Below are 25,206 nucleotides of genomic sequence, written 5' to 3'. Positions count from 1 at the left end.
AGGGGAAGACCTTGTAACAATACCAGATCCTTTAATGACCCGATACGCCCGATACGTCCAGAATGTAACAGACATTTTCAAGCCCCTATGTTAAATATGAAGTCCCCTGAACACTTATTCCAGGCTGCTGATAAGTTACTCCGAGACCGAAGGGGGTATCATATGCTCGATTCTATGGATGAACAAGAATTAGCCAGGTCAGCAGTACAATGGGCTGACAGTTCTGAAAAATACAGTGATGATGCGTTGGCACACACGTTTTTGAATCTTACCCCAGACGAACAGCGTTTAGCTGGTATATACATGATACAACATCTCGTTATATTATATAGAAGCCAACACTCCGATCCCGGTCCCCTGCCTGATATATTGATAGAATTACTCACGAATAAATGGAGAGGTTCAGGTACTGATTTAATTAAAGAAATTCTGGAATATCGACACCAGTACATTGTCTTCGTATGCCCAGAGCATGTTTCAGTTCCCCCCAAGTTGGAAAGAAAAACGTATCACATAGACAGACAGAATCCCTTACGCGAAGTGCACCCAGTCAGAGGTGAGGACAATATTTTTAAACGCGTGTTTGTGTACGCGCCCATAACTAAAATTGAATTATTAGAGATGAAGAAAGTAGTACCTAGCCATGACAAAGACCCAGCAGGTTTCCACCGTGAGATAAAAGACATGTTACTCTTGGGAGAGTATACTTACCCGGACCTTATGAAAATATTAAAAGTCCTATTACCCGCCGGTATTTACGAGAAACTCAAAGAAAAGGAATGGGAGGTGGGAGACCAAGAGATAGATTGGACAGTATTAGAAAACGAAGAAAAGGCCCGAGCTGCAGGTTCAGGGCTTGGGGAAAGGACTACAGCATTACCAGGATTATTAGTGCAGGTACTACCCCGTTTATTAACTACGAAAAAGGAAGATTGGGGTGCAATCTCAGCCTGTAAACAAAAACAAGATGAAGACACTAGTGATTTCTATTCCCGATTTGAAAAATGTTTTGGTATAATAGTGGCATAAAAGCAAGTAGTGAATCGTATCCACATCTGTTTGTGACAAAATTAGTTGAGAATTCCCTGCCCCAAGTCAAGAGTAGAGTACTGAAATTCAAGAGTACCTGGCAAGGAAACACACCGTCACAGATGTTACAAATGTTACAATATCATCACAATAGAATTAGGGAAGAACAAGAACATGAACAAAGACGTATGAAAGACACAAAAATGAAAATGCTTGTTGCTCAGTCAGTTCCAGTTGACGGTCATAAAAAGGGTATGACACAGTCCAATGATTCAGTAGGTCCTGTTAGAGGGACATGCAACTATTGTAAACAGCCAGGTCATTATATACACGATTGCGCAGTTCTGAAACATAATATCTCTACGGGTATAACGAAAGAGAGACCACGTCCGCCTAGACAGGATCAGATCCAACAACAAGTACCTCAGAATATACAGCCTATGCCAGCTGTACAACAGACCGCACCACAACCACAACAACAATTACAACAACAGCCACAGCCTATTGCTGCAACACAAAACACGACACAACAGATGTACCAGTATGCACAAAACGACTATCCAGAGTATCAGCGCTACACATGAAATAGCCTAGAGAGGGAAGTTGGCTTACCCCTTATTGAGGTTCCAGTAGACCAAGAGGGTCCTTATGTACAAAGTCAGTTATTAGGGAAAGATAGAAAGTTTCTACTCGATACAGGGGCAAGCAGAACCACTATCCGTCACAGCGAAGTCCCAGGGGTACCCCTCTCAGGCTCACAAAATATTTCCCTTGGTTTTTCAGGAAAGCCTACTGTTAACGAAGTATCGCAACCACTTGCATTTACAGTCGGTCCATTAACACGGACTACAGATCTATTACTTACGAAATCATGTCCAGAAAACTTGTTAGGTATAAAAACATTGAAGGCTCTAGGAGCTGTAATATGTTGTTCTCCGGAAGGAGTACGACTATTTTTGCGTGACTTTAAAGGTCACTACGTGTCTAGAGACATGGATCACCGGTTACAGAATCTACCTGCACATTTATGGGCACAAGGCCCCACTGATGTAGGTTGTATGCACATTACACCATATCGAGTCACACTCAAAACAGGAGTGGTACTACCACGAATGCGACAATACAAATTACCGCCAGATGCTGTTGTGGCTTTACTGCAAATCATTGACGAGCTCATCGCACAAGGAGTGGTTGTAGAAACCGACTCCAATATATGTAATTCCCCGATAATTCCGATTCTTAAACGAACCGATCCAAAAGCACCACCAGTATATCGATTAGTTATTGATCTGCGAGAATTAAATAAATGCATTGTACCACAATACCCCGTGGTCCCAGATATCTCTTCATTATTAACGGCCATAGATTCAGAAGCAACGTTCTTTACTGTAATTGATCTCAAGAACGCTTTCTTTAGCGTCCCAATCGATCCGGAATGCCAATATTTGTTTGGATTCAGTTTAAATGGACGAAGTTTTAAATTCACACGCGCACCTCAAGGATTCACAGAAAGCCCCAGCATCTATAGCCAAGCACTGAAAAGAGAACTTGACAGTATTCACATGCCAGCTAACACTGCCCTGCTTCAATACGTCGATGATCTGCTGATCACCGCACGAAGCGAACCTGAATGTGAAAAAGCATCACTGACGGTTTTACATTTCTTAGCCGACAAGGGGCACAAAGTGTCCCCTTCGAAACTACAATTCTGTGTACAGCAAGTTGTGTACCTAGGGCACTTGCTGTCCAAATGGGGGAGACAGCTCACACCTGATCGCATCCAGTTAATTGTAAACATGCCACCACCCAAGACACAAAAGGAGGTACGGGCCTTCATAGGCCTCACTTCGTACTGTAGGCAGTGGATCCCCCAATATGCATTTTTAGCTAAACCACTCATTCAGTTAACAACACAGGAGGCAGCGACACCGACTGTCCTCCCTTGGACTCAGGAACATACACAAACTTTTGAAAGCTTAAAGAAAGCTTTATGCCAAGCACCTGTTTTAGCAACGCCATGTTACAGCAAACGTTTTACACTTTTTGTTACAGAACGTGAAGGTACTGCTTTGTCAGTACTCACGCAGGAACAAGCAGGATCACACAAGCCATGTGCTTATTTTTCTAGTACATTAGATCCCGTAGCTCAGGCTCTTCCTGCGTGCCTGAAATCAGTCGCAGCAACAGCTTTAGCAATCAGACAAAGCGACGCCATAGTGTTAGGACATCAATTGACAGTACAAGTACCACACGCAGTAGAGGTTCTCTTGAACCGGACCCAAACACAACACTTGACTATAGCAAGACTGACGGGTTACGAATTAACATTGTTCCAGCCACACATAGAAATCAGACGCTGTAGTACATTAAATCCTGCCACACTTTTGCCATTAAATGGAACAGACCCATTGGCACATGATTGTATTGAAGTCATTACTATTACAACGAAACCCAGACAAGACTTGACAGATATTCCATTACCAGACCCAGACCTGACATTATATGTAGATGGTTCATGCATGAGAACAAATGCAGGAGAATTAGTGGCCGCTTATGCAGTCACAACAGACACTGAAATTATTGAAACAAATTGTATCGATACCTCGTCAGCTCAAGCAGCAGAGCTCATCGCTCTGACACAAGCCTGTATTCAAGCCAAAAATAAGAAAGTCAACATATACACAGATTCACGTTATGCATTCGGAGTCGTCCATGACTTCGGCGTACTGTGGCGAGAGAGAGGTTATTTAACTTCTCACGGTGCCCACATCCAGCACGGTCCCCTTATTCAAGCTCTGTTAGATGCAATACATCTGCCTACTTCAATATCTATCATGAAGTGCAAGGCCCATACGAAAGTGACGGACATTATTTCTCAGGGTAACGACCTAGCTGACAGAACAGCTAAACAGACTGCTCAGAATCAGACTCATCCAACTGACACGACAAAGACAATAGTTCCGACACCAACACACTGCATGACAGTTAAGGATCCCGCCCTTGATGTAATTGACATACAGACACATGCTACACCAGAAGAAATAAAGAGATGGACTGAATTAGGAGGGATCCAAACGGATCAAGGATGGATGACGAAGGGAAAATCTATATGGTTTCTCCCCGACTCAATGGTTCAGGTCATCATTAACACAATACATAGTCCAGCGCACCTAGGAGAGAAAGCTATGCTAGACAGTATTCAACACATTTGGTTTAATAAACACTTACGAGCAGCGGCTAAACAGAAAGTACGTACCTGTATGATTTGTTGTCAGTTCAATCCAGGAAAAGGCGTACCTGTAGACCAGGGTTGATTTCAACCCCCCGATCACCCTTTTGAAGTCCTCCAGATGGATTATATCCAGATGGAACGTTGTCGAGGATTCAAATATGTCCTCGTAGTTGTATGCGCTCTTTCCCGGTGGACAGAGGCGTATCCCGTCTCAGATTACACTGCCCCGACTACTGCCAAACTGTTAGTTCGAGAATTCTTCCCACGGTATGGTTTGCCCCGTATCGTGTACTCAGATAATGGCCAACCGTTCTCATCCGAGCTCATGAAACATGTTTCACTTCTGTTAGGCTACCAATGGAAATTCCACTGTGTCCGACATCCCGAGGCAGCAGGTCTCGTGGAACGACATAATCAAACTCTGAAAATTAGACTGTCAAAAATATGTAGAGAAAAAGGTGTCGACTGGATAGTAGCTTTACCAGTTGCGCTCTTTTACATGAGAATGGTAGCACACTCTCGAACAGGGCTATCCCCGTATGAGGTGATCTTCGGTAGACCACCAAATATGTGGGGGACGCCTATACCTCGTAAAATAACTGATGTTGATTGTAATATGCTGACAGATTACCTGGCTTCCTTGATGTCTGCACTACAATCTTGTCGTTCACAGGTAGCTGCAGCTTTTCCCGACAACACTGAGGTGAAGCCCCACGACGTGGTTCCGGGGGACCTCGTGTTTGTGAGGAATTTTGACAGGAGGAGCCAGCTGGAGCCTCGGTGGCGGTCGCCGAAGCTCGTCATTTTGACCACAAGGACAGCCGTGAAGATTGAGGGACGTAAAGGGTGGTTGCACTCGAGCCACATCAAAAAATTTTATGGACTACCGTCCGACGTGAACCCTCAGCCCTGCATTCCCTCACAGACTGATTCAAAACTACCCCTGGTTGAACAAACCAAGAGTGAAAACTATAAACTGAAACTAAGGTCTAGCAAGTCAGACAATTTGATTGTTTAAGTCCTCTCCAAGGTGAATCGGTTGAATTTGTCTCTGACATGTATCCTCTAGACCGAAATAGAGAGAAAAATGGACAGAAACAGCTCAGGACACATGCGTACTGTAAATCACTTCGTAGTCACTGCATAGTGACATTGTTAATTATGTTTTTTCTAAGTCTTCTGATTATTATCTCCGGTATATTATTACACATGTATTACCCTATCTCCAAGCGTGCTTCCAATGCTACTACCGAACACTCTTTTAGCGAATTACCCCCACATGAGTTGTCCTATAGATTTGCGCTGCGCAACAACACATTCATTAGTATGTTACATCATTCTCATCAGACCAGCAATGCTACAAATTGTTGGATATGTGGCCGACTCCCTCCCTATCAGAAATACAAGGGAGTTCTGCCCCTCTTTCCGTATCCATTCACACACAATGGCTCCTGTGGAGCATGGTTTAGTTTGATTAATTCCCTAGATTCAAATACAGTAGTTTACCAAGACAATTGGGTATGGGGAAACCTGAACCTAGTTTTACTTAAAGTCTGCTACCCTAACAAGGAGGGACTTCCCAAAAGAACAGGAACTGATCTAGAAAATGAAGTATATGGATTAGGTAACTTTACACTTAATCTTATGATCCTGAATATTGAATCCGAAGCTACACCAATCTTGCCCGCTATGTCAGTATTTCCAGTTAGAGGCGAATTATGTGTAAGAAAGAATGGTTCAAAACACATGGGCCATAGTAAATGTACCACTGTAATAGAATTCAGTGATAAAGGCAAATCTACATTTAGAGCTTCCCGTCACTCCTACTTCATCTGTGGTCACACCGCATACATACGCCTACCCCTAGATTGGGATGGTACCTGTTACATTGCATTCCTTCTGCCACCTGTTTTCCTAGCCCCGCCTGATTATCATAGGAACACCCATTTAGTACACAATAGACAGCAGAGAGACCTCCCGATTGTCGACTACACTGAAACAGCATGGGAGAAATACACAGATTTCAATAAAGGTTTCTTTCCCTACATAGGTACAGTCACCAATAGTAAGCTGATACGTAGATTAACTAGAACCCTTGAAGCAGTAGTGAATGAAACTACTTCCGCTTTGGGCAACTTAACGGAGGAGCAGTCTGCGATGCGGATTGTTGTTCTCCAAAATCGTCTTGTCCTTGACGTCATTCTGGCCGATAGGGGCGGAGCTTGTAGGGTCATCGGATCAAGTTGCTGTGTTTTCATACCAGAAAACGCGCCGTCAGTATATAAAGCCATAACTCGACTTCATAAGATCGTAAGCCAGATACACCAGAATCCAGGCACCTGGACTTGGTCCGGTTGGTTCTGGAGCGTGTTGTCAGCCTGGGGATGGAGGATCCTATCCTTCCTAGGTATTGGCTTTCTCATACTATTCAGTTGCTGCTTGTGTCTACAATGTGGGCCAGCGATTTGTGGTCTATGTGCCACATCGTGTATCCCACCTTCAAATTTTCATTCGAGATCCCGGAAGAAGAAAGAAGAACAAATGATGCTATATGAATAGATTGATGGATTGATGAAGATGGATATTTCATGAGGGTCCGTAGGGGACAAGGAGGGAATGTGGAAATGTGAATTTTTATGGTCAATTGTGTCCCCTATCTTAGACCCCAACGGCTCTATGTACATGCTATAAGTACATGTATGTTCCCTCCAGTTCCAGCTATAAAGACGCAAATACATGTGCATCCAACGTCAACAGGCCCTCTTTCAGATCCGCCATGAATGGGTCGAATATTCCATTCCTAAGTATGAAAGGCCACCGACTTTATATGGTTCACTTTTCTAGTTTTGTAGTTCAGGCGAGTAGGCCCTGAATTCTGCCATCAAGCCTTTTTCTGCTTCTGCCTCTGAAATGCTCCAGCTTGGACCTGCATCCGTGTCCATGAACTTTGTCTTACTTCCTGCGCGGCTAACGGTGCCTGACGCGGCCTGTTGCCTGCCAAAAACTGTATTCAGCCTTCAAGTTATCTGCTCCGCTCCTCATCCAATGCATTCCTGTCTAGTAGTTTAGGTAAACATCCCTCCAGCTACCGAGCAAAAGGCTCGGCCTCGCTATCTCTATGCAAGTAATTCATAGCCCCTGTTACTATGGAAGATTCCTGCCCCCTCGCATCACATGTAGACACATAGACGCTTGTACACGCACTAACAGTCAGTATAGAATAGGATCTGTCCGAGAAGACCCTTCCTTCCAGATAATATAGTTCCTTAAACACAAGATATTAGATATGATTTAGGACTAGGTTGTCCTGACACCCCAGACTTCTGTCTCCACATGTAGGGCCAAATGTCACGTTCCCTTCACCCTCTAGTTGTACGTCAATCACACGTCATGCGGCTGCGCGCGCACCTTTGCCAAATATTTCTGCTGACACTGCAGGATTCTCTTATGGATCCACCCACTTGTGACATCATTTTTAATGACGTTTCTAGTATACGCCTATTTTCATTACGTATGTGTATTCTTATCTGTATTATCAGCTGTTACGCCTCCTGCATCTGTCTCAATGCAATACTTTTCATATAAATATTGTTACTTGTCAATAATGTATTGCTGATCCCTTCCTGAACCTTCGTGGTGATGGAATATGATTGCCTAGTTCGAACTATAATTCCTTTGTAAGGAATAAAGCCCTTTTCAGAACCTCTAATACCACGGATTCTGCCTCTTATTTTGACTGAGTTATTCTTGCTAGACTTTACCGCATAAAAAATAGTACAGGTAATTTAAATATTTACCACAATACGGGGCTGGGGTGGGGGGGCCGTACAACTCGTACCCCGGGCACAAGTGTAACTGGGGTAGGGGTCGTACACAGTTCGCTCCGTACGGGACGTTTTCCATACGCTTGTGCATTCGGAACGCCGGTACGGATCGGACTTGTGCGCTCGGACTTCAGTTTTACGACTCTTACGTAAAACTGTCCGGGGACGTCTCGTACACTTTTCCCGAGGCCATTCGTATGTATTTTTCCCGTACGAATCGTACTTCACCGTTTATACGGTACTTGGACGATTCGTACATAAAAAATACAGATACGAGTCGTACGGGAAAAAAAATACTGGATCGGAATCGGCCCCCTTGTGTGAAGGAGTTTTTGGTATAGGTCTCTTAGCGGTGATAGGTCATCGGTGTTGTGCTCATAGTGCCCCACAAATGTATATCCTGTGTTGTATATCTTGACAACGCTTATTTTAAACCCTAGCTTGTGCTGAGAACTTAAATATGACAGCCACACATTTTATATTACATGATTGATTAGTACACGAAAGGTAGGCAATCCATTTATTCCTCTCCAAAACTCCCTTCCACTCTTCACGCCTCAGATGTGTCTCCTGTAATACTATAAAATCTTTATCAGAAAGTTTGAGAAATTCTAAGATCTTCCTTCTTCTAGCATTAACCCTCAATCAATTAACATTCCAGGAAGTACCCTTAATCTACGTGTCACTCTCGTATCCCTTTTCATCTTTGATGCATACATGAACCCCCTCTCCTATTAATACTCAGCTTCTTTGTACACTTGAGGACTATATTTCCCTCCCCCAATGCTCCCCGCCCAGTGCTCAAACAAACTATTTACAAACTACATAAAATTGGCCCTTTCTCCACCTCACCCTCCTCTCCCACCCTGGGGAGCCCTCCCTTCATCCAATTCGGGCATTTCATCATACCCCTCGAGCTCTGTATCTCTGACAAAAAAGCCTTATGGATCTTTAATCTAGAGTAATAGGCTTTCAACCCCGGGTACCTCTCTTAGGATTTACCTATTTAAGCTATACCATTACGTCGCAATACCCTATTGAGCCATGTCATGACTCCTGACTATATGACCTTTCACCCACTTTAGCTTGGGGCAATTTCAGGGAGGGGCTCTATTCTTATCTAATATTTGGCCTACCTATGACATCTTATCTTTTGAGGCATTCTGGCTATGAACTTATCTGCGTCTTCAGGGTACAGGAAGTTGTACATTTTATTTGCCATCATGACTTTTAGGTTTGCCGAGAATCTCAACTGCACTTGTGCACCCAGTTCCCTAAAAGGCCCTATTCGCTTACCCAGTTCCCACCTCCTATCTTCCGCGGTACGAGAGATGTCAGATCTGATTTTAAATGTGAGGTCTTGTACTTGAAGCGATTTCTCTTTGAGTGCTGCTGCTAGAATCTTTTCTTTAGAGCTATATGATTAGAAGTTAATTAATATCTTTCTGGGCTTCTTCCGCCTGGGCTTCAGTTTGAAGGAGTCCCGGTGTACTTTCTGCATTTCAGATTCTAAATACATGTTAGTAACTGCTTGGGGGAGTGCCTTATTTAGGAGCTCTATCACAAATGATTTTGTGTCCGCCCCTTCTAGTCCTTCACTAACCTCCAGAATCCTGATATTATTTTTACTAGCATTATTCTCCAAACTCTCCAGCTTAACCGTTAGCTCTCTCTCCCTTAGCTTCAACCTACTTATCTCTCTGGTGTTATTTTCCACACTGGATCCCATTTCTAGCACTTTTTCCTCTAGAGTTTGTATGTGGAGGTATAAGAGCTGACATTTTTACCTCTAAGTTATGACAAGTATCCTGAATCGATCTCTGATTGGTCTCAGATATCGTGAATCTCTCTTTTATTTCTTTAGAGAGCTGACTCATCATACCTATCATCTCCTGGCTGCCTGTATCATTTCCCCATTTTCCTCATGGGGCCCTCTACCTGTGGGCCGAGGCCACATCCACCTTCAAATCCTACCTTTATTTCGGGGGTACTCCATACCTCACTTCCTAGTAATGAGATAGACCCATCTAATGGTGTAAATCTGTTAGCGACATGGATATCTGGGTGTATAATAGGGATAATTTTCTCTCTGTATGGCACATCGTCTTGATCTGACTCTTTCTGCGACACTCCTAATGCTACTATTGCTTCTCTTCCGTTCATGTTATTAACCTTGAAGTAGGATCTTAATGACGGAGTGACTTTCGGGGGCTTTAGGTTGGTCTTGTGTTTATTTTCTCTTGCCACTGAGTTTCTCTTTTGGGGGGGTTTGAGAGGTTTTGCCAAGAGATTTGATATGTGGCCCTTAGAATTATGCTGAGAGGACTACTTTGCTTGCCTGCCCCTACCTCTTCTTAGGCTTGGACCTTGTTCTTTTATTAAAAAAACACGGGCTCTCAATTTATATCTCCTCCCAGAGTCTTCCTCCTTGGCTGTCCACTCTGCTGCTCCCAGATCTCTTTCTCCCCTTGCTTCCTTCACTGTAACCACTCCCCCCCCTGCTGCCACCTTACCAGAGGCCTCCGGTTCCATGGACCATTGGCTTACTTCAATTTCGTGCAGCTGGGGGTTACTGTGCCTGTGATTCCCTGGCCTCTATTTGTCCAATAACGTCATGCCTTTTTTTGATTCCACACTCCCCATGCACCAACCTTTTCTCTTCTCAGTCCCACCGAATCACCGCTGGTGCTGTCTCTCCCTCCGATGCCTCCAGCTCCTGCTGCACTACTTCCGTGTGGCAGCAGAGCACACTGGGCAGCCCTGACCCCGTGGATTGCTTCCACTGTGGCAGACCCAGTGAAAGTGGTATGACCGCACATCAATTCACTCCATCTCCCTCGAGCAGGTTCACGGCTCCTCTACATCACCTTTTGACTTTATTTCTTTTGTAGAATGTCTGATGTGAGGGATCTGGATGTGGAATGCATGGTTTTCTTGCTGGAAGTGAGGTGGTCACCCTTTGCTTGTTAAAAGCCAAACAAATTGACTTCCCCACCTGTACACTTCTTTTTGTTCTGTTTTTTCTTATGTTTGTATCAAAATATACTGGCTTGCAAACTGTATTGTGTGCACCAGAAATTAATAAATCGTTGAAAAAAAGAAAGATAAATACCATGTGCATTCTTATATTTTAATCAAAGGTTCCCTCATAATGTATCATTGTGTGTTGTAATATGCATCAAATAGATTGAGATAACAACGGCTATACTCAGACCTTGTTAACACTGCATTTCATCAGGATAATTGTCACAAATGGCCTCAGATGTAACCAAGCTTATAGGATGCCACATCTGCTGCATGTAAGAAGTTAACAGACACTTAGATAAGAACTTAAAGGAAATGCTCTATTATCTCTCACCTTCACCACACACACACACACACACACAACACACACACACAATCAATCCTGAATCTGCCCCTGGTGAACTTGATCTTTTGGACTGGATCAAAGAGGAGACATCAACCTAACATTAGTCTCATATTGGACGCACCACTAAAATTATGTGTGTAAAACAAAAGCAAATGGTGCCAGGACCTTTGTGAAAACCTCTGGTACTAAGGTTTGGGCAATATGTATTATAGCAAACTGTAGGGATCCATCTGCACATGAAATTCAAAACGTCTAATAAAATGAGTCATTAGTTATGTAGAGGTTATGAATACTGCTATCCTTGGCTTCAAAGATATTTGCTCCGAGACCAAAGAAAACTATCCCCTAGGGAATCTTCATATTAACCTTTAAGGACGATATGAAGTTGATCACTTTTGATTTAAGAAAGGTTAGATATGTGAAATTTTGAAATTATTTTTTGATCATTTATGTTTCTGTGGGACAATTTCTCCTGCATAAACTTTAGGCCTGACTTAGATGTTGGCAGTCTTGGGACCACCGTACTGGTGTATGGTGGTCCTACTACCGCCATTGCATCAGGCCCTCTGCCCGATCATGATGATTGCAGTTGGACCGCCTCAAGACCGCCACCGCTGCCAGGATCCTGCGGTGGTGGCAGTGGGGAAAGCAGGCGGGAGTCACAGCTGTGCCAATGCTAGCACCACCGAGCAGATTCCTACCTGCCTTTCCTCCAAGCATTTCATGGCGGGACCCTGCCATGAAATGCTAGGTGGAAAGGCATGTGAATAGGCCCCCAACAGGGCCCCCGGGCACATCTGCCCATGGGTATGCTTACAGGCAGGACATGATGTGCCCCCTATCATTGCACCGTTGTGTGTGCACTGTGTGACATGCATAACATGGTGCATGCCACTCAGTGCACCCGACATGGCAGCGGTCCCATGGCGGCGGCATAAATGCTGGCTGTAATCCTCAGCCGAAGCATGCCGCCGCTGCGGGACAACTGCTGAGGCCCCGCCAGCCCAGCTACAACCTCGTAATTTGGCTGGCGAGATATTGCAGGCTTGGCTCTCTTCCTCAGACCACCACAGCTGCAGCCCAGTGGGAAGACCACCTACATCTAAATGAGGACCTTTGTGTTATGCTTTAATCAAATTAGATAGTCCATCTATTTTGCTGGACAGAAATCTGTCAAACTTCCAAGTGCTGGCTGTACCACAGGAGGAAATGGTTGGAAGAGCATGGAAATCTTTAAAAACTCAGTATGGCACAAAATATCTAGCAGCCAACCCCATCAGAGCACAATATTACAAGTAAATGGACTTTTACACTTGTGAGTCACTTTACTACTTGCTACTGGTTATTCACAATTTACAAGTGGGAAGGTCACTGTAGTTGGTATTGTTTTCCCTAAATGCTGAACATTGCAGTCACATTTAGTTGTAATACAAAAATATAAAACTCTAAGGAAAGTAGGGAAAGGATTGGACAATGCATTGAACATGCTGCACCTAATGTTGATCAGAACAGTGCTTGGTGTCCCAAAGTGTTCTGAGTGATGGTTGACCTACAGAAAAGGTTGGTCCATTTAGCTCTGCCTTCTGGCTGTTAATCTGATTCCTGGTGGCTAAGCTTCACAACAGGAGCCTCCTACCATTATTAGTTCAAGAAATTGGTTCTGTAAGGGTGACTAGCCTGATAGCCACTGTGACTGAAAGTGGCACAATATGTATGCGAAAAACAACATGTATTACCAACTGGCAATGTCTATCACTGAGTTCCTCTTCAAACTTTGTAAAGAGTTGCAAAGTCAGTGTTCCTCATAGAAATATATAGGTCGCAATGTACCAAATGTTTTTTGGGATTGAAAAGCCTCTAATTCACAAAAACAGAGACTTTTTGATGGCAAAATAGGGAGTTGCATTGCACAAAGATTATTTGTGAGTCAGAAATGTCTTTGTGACTCAGTAGGTGGAGGGGGCATGACAGGAGAGTCCTCCATCACCTACTGATTTAGAATGTAATCCACCAATGGTTTGCAACTGCAATTGTGGTTGCAAGCCATTGATCTGATATATCCTAAAGGGTATACTACCCTGTTTGCAAAGTGGAAGTGGTACCACAGGGATGACTTTTAGCTTGTGAATGTGTCTCTTTGGCATGCTGGAGAGCAGAGCATGGTCCTTAAGAGCACTTTGTGCCCTTCCCAACACTTTAAAAAATCTTGGCATATTCCCAGCCGTTTGCAGGGAGTAGCAAAGGAAATTCTGTCTTAAAAATATTAAAGAGGTGGCTCTCTTAAAATAGGCATTTTTTGATGCTACAGTTAAGTACATCTGTCACATCTGTCACATCTCAAAATGTAGATGCAGTTGAAAACCTATCAATTGGGTTGCAACGGCACCTTCGCACATTGCACCCACTGTTATTTTACTATCTTATTTTTGACTAAAAGAGGAAAAACAAGGAGAAATGAAAATATTTCTCATCGTTAGGCCTGCTCTGGGGAGGTGTAATGTTTCTGCGGTGCCCCAGGTTTACGTGATTTTGTAAATCTGGGGCAGTGTCAAAATCCATGGGTGTTTTGTGGGAATACCCACTGCAACACCCATGGAACGCCTCCTTGACGCAGAGTAAGTAAACGCAGCACTTTTCTGCTGCTTTGCCTTACTCCATATCTATGAAGCCATGAAAAGCCACACAGGGTGGCTTTGCATCGCCTCAGAGATATGATTGAGAAGCCTGCTCTACCAGAGTGTCACGGGCAGCGTAGGCCTCTTGTAAGCCCATAAGTGAGGAAGCATATTTTGTTTATACTTCCATTAGCCAGTCACAGATCCACTTTTGCTCTGGTTTCTAGACTTTTAATCTCCAACCTGTGTCCACTGGCCCTGCAGGTGGTCATAAGGTGGCTGTGTTTGGGATTCCTCACTGTGAGCAGATATTATGTTAAGGCGTAACATCTGTCACATAGTCTGTAACATTTTCTTTTCTTTTATGCCAGTATCTGTGTTAAGGTTTTTTGGTTAATACCTATACTTAGTTACTTTTGATAGCAGATTCAGGTGAATAATTCTGTGTTTCTCTGTAATGTTGCATATCAGCCTCTGGTAGGTGGAGATTGTCTTCAGTTACTTGGCGATGTGCTATCACATCTGTCATGTACTCATTTTATATCTATCATAAGGCTTGCAAGTTTTGAATATATGAAAGAATGTATTCATGTTTAGTCTTGTATATTTAAAGACCTAGCAACCTACCACATCACAACACAGGGCCTTACTACCGGGGCTGCCCGTAAAAACAAAGACCCTTGCTTCTTGGTTTACTTTGTCAGTTGACATGTGGGCCTTTCTTAAAGAATATAATGTAGAACTCTTTTTTCAGTTATTTTTATTGAAAATTGAAGGTAAGTCCAAAGCATAAACACTAACTATAACAAAAAATAAGGAGTAGGTACAAAAGTATTATACATCAAAAATGTAGACATAGTCATTGTGACAGCTCTCCATCGAAGTTATAATAAACATTTAGAAAAATGAACTTACTAGTTGGTTCATGGAGGATCACAAAACAATCGGATGTTATGTGAGAAAGTAACAACATACCATTATGAAAAGTGCAGGTCAGGAAAGATAGGTGGGGGAATAGAGAGGTAATGGGGAGTCTTCCAGGTAGCTAGAACTTCTAATTTGTAATAGAATATGGGATTCTGCAGGTAAGGGACTGGGAGAACATTGTGTAGCTAAATCGAGTGGTGTGTTATGAATTATGTAATCCAGTGTTTGCCAGTTTTTCTGGGAGATTTGGGGGTTCCCAAAAAGGGAAGCGCTTCTGATACAAGTAACTCACGTCCACCAAGTATGAAATGAAGTATGGTTTGAAGATTTCCAGTCTGAGTATAATTTTGACTGAGGTAGTTAAAAGAAGAGCAAGTAAGTAGGGCATCCTCAGATTTGATGAGGTCAAGGAATGTTGGAGAAATTCATGGCCACAGAGTTAACCTTGGCAAACCTAGGTTAGTTTTACTTCTAAAGATTTCTGTGAGTTGGATTGCGATTTTGTTTCCCAGTATGAGTTAACATATTTGCAGCTGAAAGACGTGTGGTCTAATCTCCACAAGAGACCTTACAGTTTAAGCACTTGTTTGTATCTAGCAGTTTTAATTTAGAGAGCTTCTCTGGAGTCCAGTGAAGAAGGTGCATTGAGAACATTTTTAATTGAGTAAGGAAGAAACAATTTGGTACGTACGGCCTTACCACAAATGGATCCACAATTTTCTTCAGTGTATGATTCCTTACCTGGAGTAGCAAATAGTTTTGCCCATTTGGATTAAATAAGGGGGGAGTTTTTGTTATACAATTGTTGAGTATTTGAGGATATGTGGGTTGCTGAGTGCCACAGTTTGATAACGGAATCTTTTTATTGATGTTTGAGAGGGCCTAACTTAGATACCTTGGCTTTTACTTTTAGAAATCATACTTGTCTGTTTTATGAAGGGTATATTTAAGTTGGACGTCTTGCAAAGGAAAGAGGATTATAACTTTTGGATAGATCCTTAATCAAGCAAATCCCTTTGGCTGCCCATCTTGGGGCAAGTGAAGAGGAGTTTTCCATGTTTTTTTGTTATTCAAAAGAGATATGAACATTGATTTGGGTATGTGACCAGAGTATGTGAACAGACATTTCTGTATCTATCATGCCCAGGGCTTTTACAGTGTCTCTGAGTATTTGTTTTGAGTGTGGAAAGACATGATGGGCCATGGTTAGAACAGAAGAGCTTTTGAAGGTGTGAGCACAAATTTAGGGGCATATTATCAAGAAACGGCGTTAAAATTATCGCCGCTTTAGCGGCAGAAAACTGCCGCTAAAGCGGCGATAATGGGCTTGATTATATGCCCTTGAGAATTCCCATAGAAGCCCATGTTCTGGTGTCAGCATGGGCTTCTATTGGAATTCTCTGCGGCATATTATTAAGCCCATTATCGCCGCTTTAGCGGCAGTTTTCTGCCGCTACGGCGGCGATAATTTTAACGCCGTGCTTGATAATATGCCCCTTTGTTCTTTGTATAGCCATCATGGATGAGAAAATGAGTCAACAGGAAGTTAATGGGTACCCCGGGCTGCGAGGTAGACTATTTGATAGGTAAACTAATTAGGAAATTTGCGGCCTCCTTCAGTGTTGCCTAGTCAAAGGTTTTTGAAAGAGATTATAGCTTTTTTATTACTCCATAAAAATGCAGGGGTGATTTTATTGATTGTAGAGAAAAAGTTATTTGAGAGTTGGATAGGTAACATGCTGGAGATGCAATTGCTGATTGAGATGATCATTATTTATAGCTTTTCCACTCTTCTCCCCCACAATATATATTTAGGAGACCAGGAGAATAACAGGTCTTTGATTTTTGCAATTGTTTTTTGTTTATTGTATTTGACTGATGCAAGGAGGTCCTTACAAGACCATACTCCTAGGTATTGATATATTTAGATTGCCAATGTAGACCTGTATTCCCTAAGCAGGAGGGAAGGCAGTAAGGATTAAGTGGTAAGACTTTACTATTATCTTTATTTATATCCTATCCTGAAAAGTTGGAGAACTGCAGAATAATGCTTGTGATGGCTGGGATAGACGGTTATGCATCTTCAAAAACATTATAATGTTGTCAGCATATCCTGCGGTTTTGAAGGACATTAAGTTAAAGTGGAACCCCTAATTGTCTTGTCAACTGTTTAGAAGTTATATAAGCAGGTCAATTACAAGTAGAAAACAGAGCATGGAGAGTGGAAAACCCTGCCATGTTCACTGATGAAGTGTGAAATTCTGATACAGAGGTATTGATTCTAATGTTTACTGTTGGACCATGGTTATTTTTATGAAAGTATCACGAAGATTGTGATGTAACAGTACTGCTTCAAAGAATGGCCACTGAACTTCATTGAAGGCCTTTTCTGTTATGCTGCTGCAGCAGCTGACGTCCCACTCACCATTTGCTGAAGACTCAGGGGCTTATCTACAAGCCCCTTGTGCTGTCAGTACATCACTTTTTCCCATATTAAAAGTAGCGCGTCTGTGGCACAAGAGGCTTGTAAATAAGCCCCTCTGTGTTGGGTGGATGGGATGTCTTCGTCTCTCTGTTTGACATCTGCTAGGAAGATTGCGGCGGCAAAAGCGGATCACCGCATTTCTCCAACCCATTCACCTGGTGGCAGCTGACCTGCAGGTTGCCGTTCTTTTACATTGGATTGATGGCGCAGGCAGTGTTCCAGGTCAGGTTGGCGACTTATTCCCAGAGTTCCTCGGCACTGATCTCTGCGAAGGGTATGAACAGCCCAATCCAAGATAACCACCTTGCTACCATATTCTGAGCTCCTCTTTCAAATCCAAGGGGCACATATTCTCGCAGTACTACTTTCTGTCTCTGGCCTATAAAAGGAGGTCTAATCTTCTATTCTTTGCATCTCAATGTTTTGAGTAGTATTTATGGTTGTGTTCTTTATTTCTAGGGGCAGCTTCACTATTCCTTCATGCAACGCAAGGCAAAGAGCAAAGTTGCTGTGCTGCGCTGTGTGAATGGGAGAAAGCAGGAATGTTCCATATTTTCAAAGATATGGAGAATTTCTGCTCTCTCCTGGTGCTTGAGCACTCTCTGCTGCCTAGCGACAACACAGGCACTTGCACAATAGTGCAAAAGTGTCTGCATTCCAGGTAGGATTGCTTTTGCACAGGCATTTTCCTCTTCCTACATGTGCTGCAGAATGCAGTACACGTGGAGAGAGGAAATAACGAGGAGAAATAGAGACTTTTCTCCTTGTCATGCATTACATGGGAAGGTGTAGCATTTTGACTCATTCTCAGGTTTACTAGCTTACAGCTTTTGTAAATCTGGGAATGCACCAAAATCCAGGTGTGGATGCATTTAAATGCTCATGCTCCACCCATGGAATGCCTCTTAAGTTGAAATATAACGAAGTGCAAGCAGAGGCACTACATTTCTTTACAAAGCCATGCGAGGCCATGAAAATCAGGCCTTGCATGGCTTTGTAAATGTCAAATAAGCCTTTGCATTACCCTGCATCACAGTGTAGGTTGAAGCAAATGCTTAGAAAATCTAAGCCAAGGTCTTTTCTCCTGTTTTGTTCCAGTTATCCTCTTCTTCCATTTCCTTCTTACTCCAGACTTACCTTGGGTGTTCAAGGCTCTCCATTGCCACTCATCATGTTGATTCCTTCCATTAGCCCTAGGATTTGAAGATGAATGCCTATCACTCTGCTCTGAATTCCTGCTGGCATCCTCCATCACAAAGTCTCCATCAAACTCCGGGGCTCTCTCGATCAGTCATCGTTCTTTTTCCTCCTTGGGGCTCTTTCTGGGAGACACTGTCTGCTATCTGAGTCAGTGACACAGTGGCTACTGGAAGGGGTTGCCATTAACTCTGGTAGACCAAGCCTGTGAAGACCCTACCACCCAGGTTCAGCAGCAGCGCTAGAGATCCTTCCAAGCATCGAACCCATGACATTTTCTGCGTCTAAGGCCACCGTAGGCGAGGTAGAAAGGTGGACCAATTCAGGAATGTGGCAGAGCATGCAGATTTTGTCACTGGCGAGTCTCCCTTTAACAACGCCTTTTTGAGAATTATGTATTAGTTTAGTAATTATAGATTCTAATTATTATTTACCCAACATTTTAGCATACATTTTTGCTTCCATATTTGTTAACAAAATTGGTCTGTATATTTTTTGTTTGTGAATGATGTTTGCCTTCCTTTGGAATTACCACAATAGTGGCTTCCACTGCTGTACCAGTAACTGCCTTGTGAGGCAAAGTGGTTTAGTGCTGCTTCAAGGGGGGCGATGATTGCGTTAGATAACGTTTTGAAGAAGCCCTCTGGGAAGCTGCCAGGCCCAGGAGCCTTAGCTGATAGTACAAGGTTGATTGACTCCAATATATTTTTCTTTCTATTAGTTTACTCAAAAAGATTTTATACAATTCTGTGTTTATTTAATGGGAATGCTATTTAGAAACTCAAGACATTCCACCTGATAGTTTTGGTGGGAGTGATATCAAGAGGCATAGTTTCTGAAAACTTCTAAAATATCCTCAGTTTTGGATTTGGTCAAACCATCTTTGTATTTTGTGTTGGTAAACAGGCTTCTGCTCTTTATGCCTTTAAATAGTGCAACTAGAAGTTTGCCCAGTCTGCTATGGTAGAGCAGTTTGTTTTTGCTTTCTGGGCATGAACCCACAGTGAGTTTGTTGGCTAATGAATGTGTTCCATTCATGCTTTAGGATTCTATTCTCTCACAAGAGCTGGGTATTCTTAGAATGCTTGATTTGTAGTTCTTTTGATTTAATTGTCTTGCAACATGAATCATGGGAGTGTGTTATCTCTATATTTATTACCTGGCCGTTTGATAAATCATTTGACTTTTTACTGAACATTTCAAAGCTTACCATAAGGTCACTGGAGAAGAGACCAAATTAGTATTTTCCTTTAGAAATACATTGCATTTTCTAGTTCAACAACGTCTGTTTGTTTTTCCAATATTTCTGTGTTCATTCACCAACAGTTGATTTTGGAAGGTGAGGTCTCAAAACATATAGCTATGTTGACAGTAAAATATTCAGAAACAATAATTAGTTTGATCAAAGAGGTTAGTGTGGGCACCAGTAGAATTGCGTCAACAAGTAAGTAATCCATGCGTAAGTGTAGTAAATTAAGTTACTGGTTGAGGAATGTGAAACCCAACTCAAGCAGAAAAAGTTCCTGTCAGGATAAAGTCACAAGCACTCCTAAAATACTCTTCACTTAACCCTGTAGTAGCTTGGTACAAAAGCAGTCAGTCCTAACTTAAAGGCAAAATGTAAAGTATGAATGCAGCACTTCAAACAGTAATAAAGTGAAAACACCACACAATAAAAATACCACAACATTTTAAAAGAATAGAATAAACTTTAATATACTAGTTGAGTGGTATTTTCAAACCCAGTATATACAAAAATCACCCTTACTAAAATATTAATCTTTATATTCTGAGTTCAGGCATATCAAGTTTCACTTTTCCATCGTGTTCCCATGGGTAGTTATACTTATAAGATGTTATAAATAAACTCCCCAGTCTATCCTATGGGACAGATTGCCTTTCAATAGTGAAAAACTAAATTGGCAGTATTTCACTATCAGGACATGCCACATACATCAGGGCATGTCCTACCTTTCACATATACTGCACCCTGCCCACAGGGGTACTTTGGCCTACCTTAGGGGTGACTCACATGAACGAAAAGGGAAGATTAGGGCCTGGCAAGTGGGGGCACTTGCCAGGTCCACATGCCAGTACTAGACTGCACACAGACACTGCAATGGCAGGCATGAGACCCTTTTGCAAGGCTGCTTGTGTGGGTGGCACAATCAATGCTGCACGCCCACTAGCAGCATTTGGTTTACAGGCCCTGTACTAGGGACTTAAAGTAAACCAAATAGGCCAATTATGGAAACACTAATCCATGACAGCAATTTACAGAGGGAGCACCTGCACTTTGGCACTTAACAGCAGTGGCAAAGTGCTCAAAGCATCTAGACCAGCAAAAACGAAGTCCAACCCACAGTAAAAATACAAGAATCAGAGTCAAAAATATCGGGGAACGCACACCAAGGATGCCAGGTCTAACATGTGTACCCTCCAGCTGAAATGTGTGGAAAACTACCCACCCTCTTGGGAGTTCTCTTCACTAAGGCAGACAAATTTGGACAGAGTATCAGCATTGGCGTGTTCTGTACCAGGGAGGTGTTCCACCATAAAGTCCATCCCCTATATGGAATTGGACCACCTCAACAACTTTGGGTTCTCACTCCTCAACTGCATCAACCATCTGAGGGGCCTGTCGTTGGTCTGAACCCGTAAGTGAGTCCCAAACAAGTAGGGCCTCAGCTTCTTCAGTACCCAGACCACTGCAAAAGCCTCACGCTCCCTCTGTTCTCGGGGAAGTAATCTCCTATTAATGAAGGCTATGGGTTGGTCTAGGCCCTCCTCATTTAGTTATGAGAACACAGCTCCCACACCCTGCTCTGAAGCATCTGTCTGCACCACACATTCCTGTCAGAAATTGGATGCTTTGAGCACGGGCGCTGTGCACATGGCAGATTTCAGGGCATCAAAAGCTTTCTGACAGGCGTCAGTCCAGTTCACCTTCCTGGGCTGCTTCCTGGAAGTCCGCTCAGTCAAGTGGGCAACAATGGTGCCATATCCCTTGACAAACCTCCTGTAATACCCGGGGAGGCCTAAAAAGGCTCTCTCCTCTGTCTTGGTCTTGGGGGGTTTCCAAGCCAGAATGGTATCATTCTTTGGCTGCAGGGGTGCCACTAGGCCGCTTCCTCCTTGGTGTCCCAAGTACACCCCTGAGCCCTGCCCGATCTGGCACTTGCTGACCTTGATCGTGAGGCCTGCCCTCTGCAGAGCCTTCAACGCTTCCCAGAGGTGACGCAGGTGTTCTTCCCAAGTGGCACTGAACACTGTGATGTCATTCAGTTAAGCGGCACTGAAATCCTCCAGCCCGGCCAACACCTGATTGACCAACCTCTGAAAGGTGGCAGGGGAATTCGTCAACCCAAAGGTATTCACCTGGAACTGGTAGTGCCCCTCTGGTATTGAAAATGCAGTCCTCTACTTTGCCCAATCAGTTAAGGAAATCTGCCAGTACCCAGATGTTAAGTCAAATGTACTGAGGTACTTGGCAACTCCCAACCGATCTATGAGCTCATCAGCAAGGGGGATGGGGTGTGCGTCAGTCCTCGTGACTGAATTGAGCCCTCGGTAGTCCACACAGAATCAAAGTTCTGTTTTGGCACAGGGTGCGGCATCCTTTGGTACCAAGACCACTGGGCTGGGCCAAGGGCTGTTGGAGGGCTCAATCACCCCAAGAGCCAACATCTTGGAGACTTCCTCCTTGAGGCTAGCTTTGACTCTGTCTGTCAATCTGTAACTTTTGTGCTTTACAGGAGGACTGTCCACATCATGGACAAACCACTGAGTGACACCAGTGGTCAGGGAGAACAGAGCAGCAAACTGTCCCAACAGTTGGCAGCAGTCACTCTGCTGTTCAGGAGTCAGGGCGGGGGAGAGGTTTACACCGTCCACTGACCCATCTGCTCCTTTGCAGATAGAAGGTCAGGGAGAGAGACACAGTCTCCTCTTCCATTCCATCATTTGTTGCTAGGAGCATGCCCACTTCAGACCTCTCCAAGTGGGGCTTGAGGTGGTTCACATGTAAGACCCGCAAAGGGTTGAGACTGCAAGTCCATCAGATAGTTGACTTTACTCTTGTGCTCCACCACCTCAAAAGGCCCAGTCCACTTGCCCTGGAGCGCACAAGGCTCCACTGGGGCCATGACCCACACTTTCTGGCAATGCTGAAACTCAATCAGAGTAGCATTCTGATTGTACCACAGCTTCATCTCTTCCTGGCTGGCTTCCAGATTTGCTTGAGTGAGTTGAATTAAGCGCTTAGTCCGGTTCCTGAAGGCCAGCATGCAGCTATATACATCCTGGGGCGGTTTACTGGGAGCTTTCTCCCAGCCTTCTTTGACCAGACTCAGAGGTCCTCTTACAGCATGCCCATACAGGAGCTCAAAGGGACTCAACCCTATGGACTTCAGCGGTACCTCCCTGTAAGCAAACAACAAGCATGGTAAGAGGACGTCCCTCTTACACCTCATGGGTTCACCGAAACCCATAATCATGCCCTTCAGGGTCTAGTTGAATCTCTCAACCAGCCTATTACCTTGGGGGTAGTAAGGAGTGGTGAACTTGAAGGTAATACCGTACTCCTGCTACATGGACTTCATATACCTGGATATGAAGTTGGTACGCCGGTCCGATACCACCTCTCTGGGGAACCACACATGGGAGAAGATCCCCATCAACGCTGTCACATTCCGGAGAGTGATAGCCTAGGGGTACCGGGTGGCATGGTCCACCAAGACTATGATGAACCTGTTGCCCATGGCTGTCTTGGAGTCCAGTGGCCCCACAATGTCAATGGCCACCCTCTCAAAGAGGGTGCTGATGACAGGGAAAGGTTGGAGAGTCTGGCAAGACCTGCAGTGAGTGTCAGAATTTTTGTGCATTCGGGCCAGTGAAAGTGGGTGACAAGCCTTTCAAAGGTCTTGTCTTGCCCCAAATGCCCTCCCAAAGGTACATCATGAGCCAGACCCCGTAGGAAGGCTCTGAAGAGCTGTGGTATCACCAGCACACGGGCTGACCCAGTCTCAGCAACCTTAGGCTCTCAATACATGATGCTTGTTTCTGGTCCAGGGAAGACATTGCTTGGCACTCCGTCCATCATCTCCTTGTGTTTGCTTTTTTCACTCTAAGGTAGCAGGATATGCCCAGACATGGGTCCCTTGCACACTTTGCCACTGGATTCAAGCTAGCCTGGCTGAAGAGGGCTGTTAGCCCGAAACCGGTCCCAGGATGCGTGTTTCCAGTCCAGGGAAGACATAGCTTGGCAGTTCGGGCTGGGCTGTTCCATGAGGCACAGGGTGAAGAATAATTTGCATATAGCTGTGTCTGAACTGGGGTGGCAAAGTGAACCAAAGAATGATGATGGATTCAACTCAGATCTGTGACTGGGGGTGAGTGTTTGAAAGGTTTCAGCACTCCGTCCATCATCTCCTTGTGTTCACTATACAGGAGACCATTGTCCCAGTAAATCCAATGTGACCAAGGCTGATCACCTGCTGCCTAGCTTGCAGCCTACTGCCACAAACCAACAAGAGAGGAGCATTCCTGCTGCTCCTTGCAGAATTCCTCCCTGGAGGCGCCTCCTTCCTGCTGCCAATGGGTCAGCTCTGGCAGGTCCCCCAGTATGGTCGCTTGCTCCCCTGTAGACTCCAGGGAATCCCCTCATGGTCTGCCTCCTCCTGGACCATGGAAACTTCAGGGGCCAGTTTCCCACACCCCCTGCCTCCTCTCTTTTTGGCAGGCAACTGGGCCATTCTTCCAGGCTCTAGCTCTTCTTGATTTCCCTTACCGGCTGCAATAGACTGAGTGGTCCAGATAGTTACCAAGCAGACAGTCTACAGGCATGACAGGTCTCACAATTACTTTCAAGGTACCTGAGACCCGCCGCTCAAAGAGAACCTGTGCCACTTTGCAGAGGCACTCTGAGTTGTCAGCTGCAACTACTGGGTAAAGTACATTGGGGACCATCTGCTCTTCAGACACTAGCTGATAACTGACAGCTGTCACACTGGCTCCAGTGTCTCTCAGAGCCTACACCCTATGGCCATTGATGGTCACCCATTGCCCATATTTCTTAGTGTTAGCGGGCAGGTGGGTCATTGGGACCATCTCACTGTCTCCTAGTGAGACCACGGTCAACTCTGCTGGCTCCCACCCCTCCTGGGAATCCAACTCCTCCCCCAAGGCTACACTAGTCAACCCACGGGCGGTGCACAAGTGGGTGAAGTGGTTGCCTTGGCTTGGGACAATTAGGATCCCCTATGAAGTGACCCACCTGATCACAAGCACAACACTTGCGGGGACCCTTCTCTGCAGGCTTACCTGAAGAGACCCATGATTTCTTACCAACGGGGGGGCTGCAAACCTTTCCCTTGGTTCCCTTGGGATTTACTTTGGTGTCCTTTTTGGAACTCCTTCTGTTTACCCTTGTCCCCCCAACTCTTCTGCTGCGAACGTTGCCCACTTTTGGCAGCGTCTCTCACATACCCTTTGTGGTCCGGGTACTGACCCAGCGGTCCGTCTCCACA

This window comes from Triturus cristatus, chromosome 5_2 (assembly GCF_964204655.1).
Source record: "Triturus cristatus chromosome 5_2, aTriCri1.1, whole genome shotgun sequence".
Classification (NCBI taxonomy): Eukaryota; Metazoa; Chordata; class Amphibia; order Caudata; family Salamandridae; genus Triturus; species Triturus cristatus.
Note: the sequence above shows the minus strand (reverse complement) of the source record.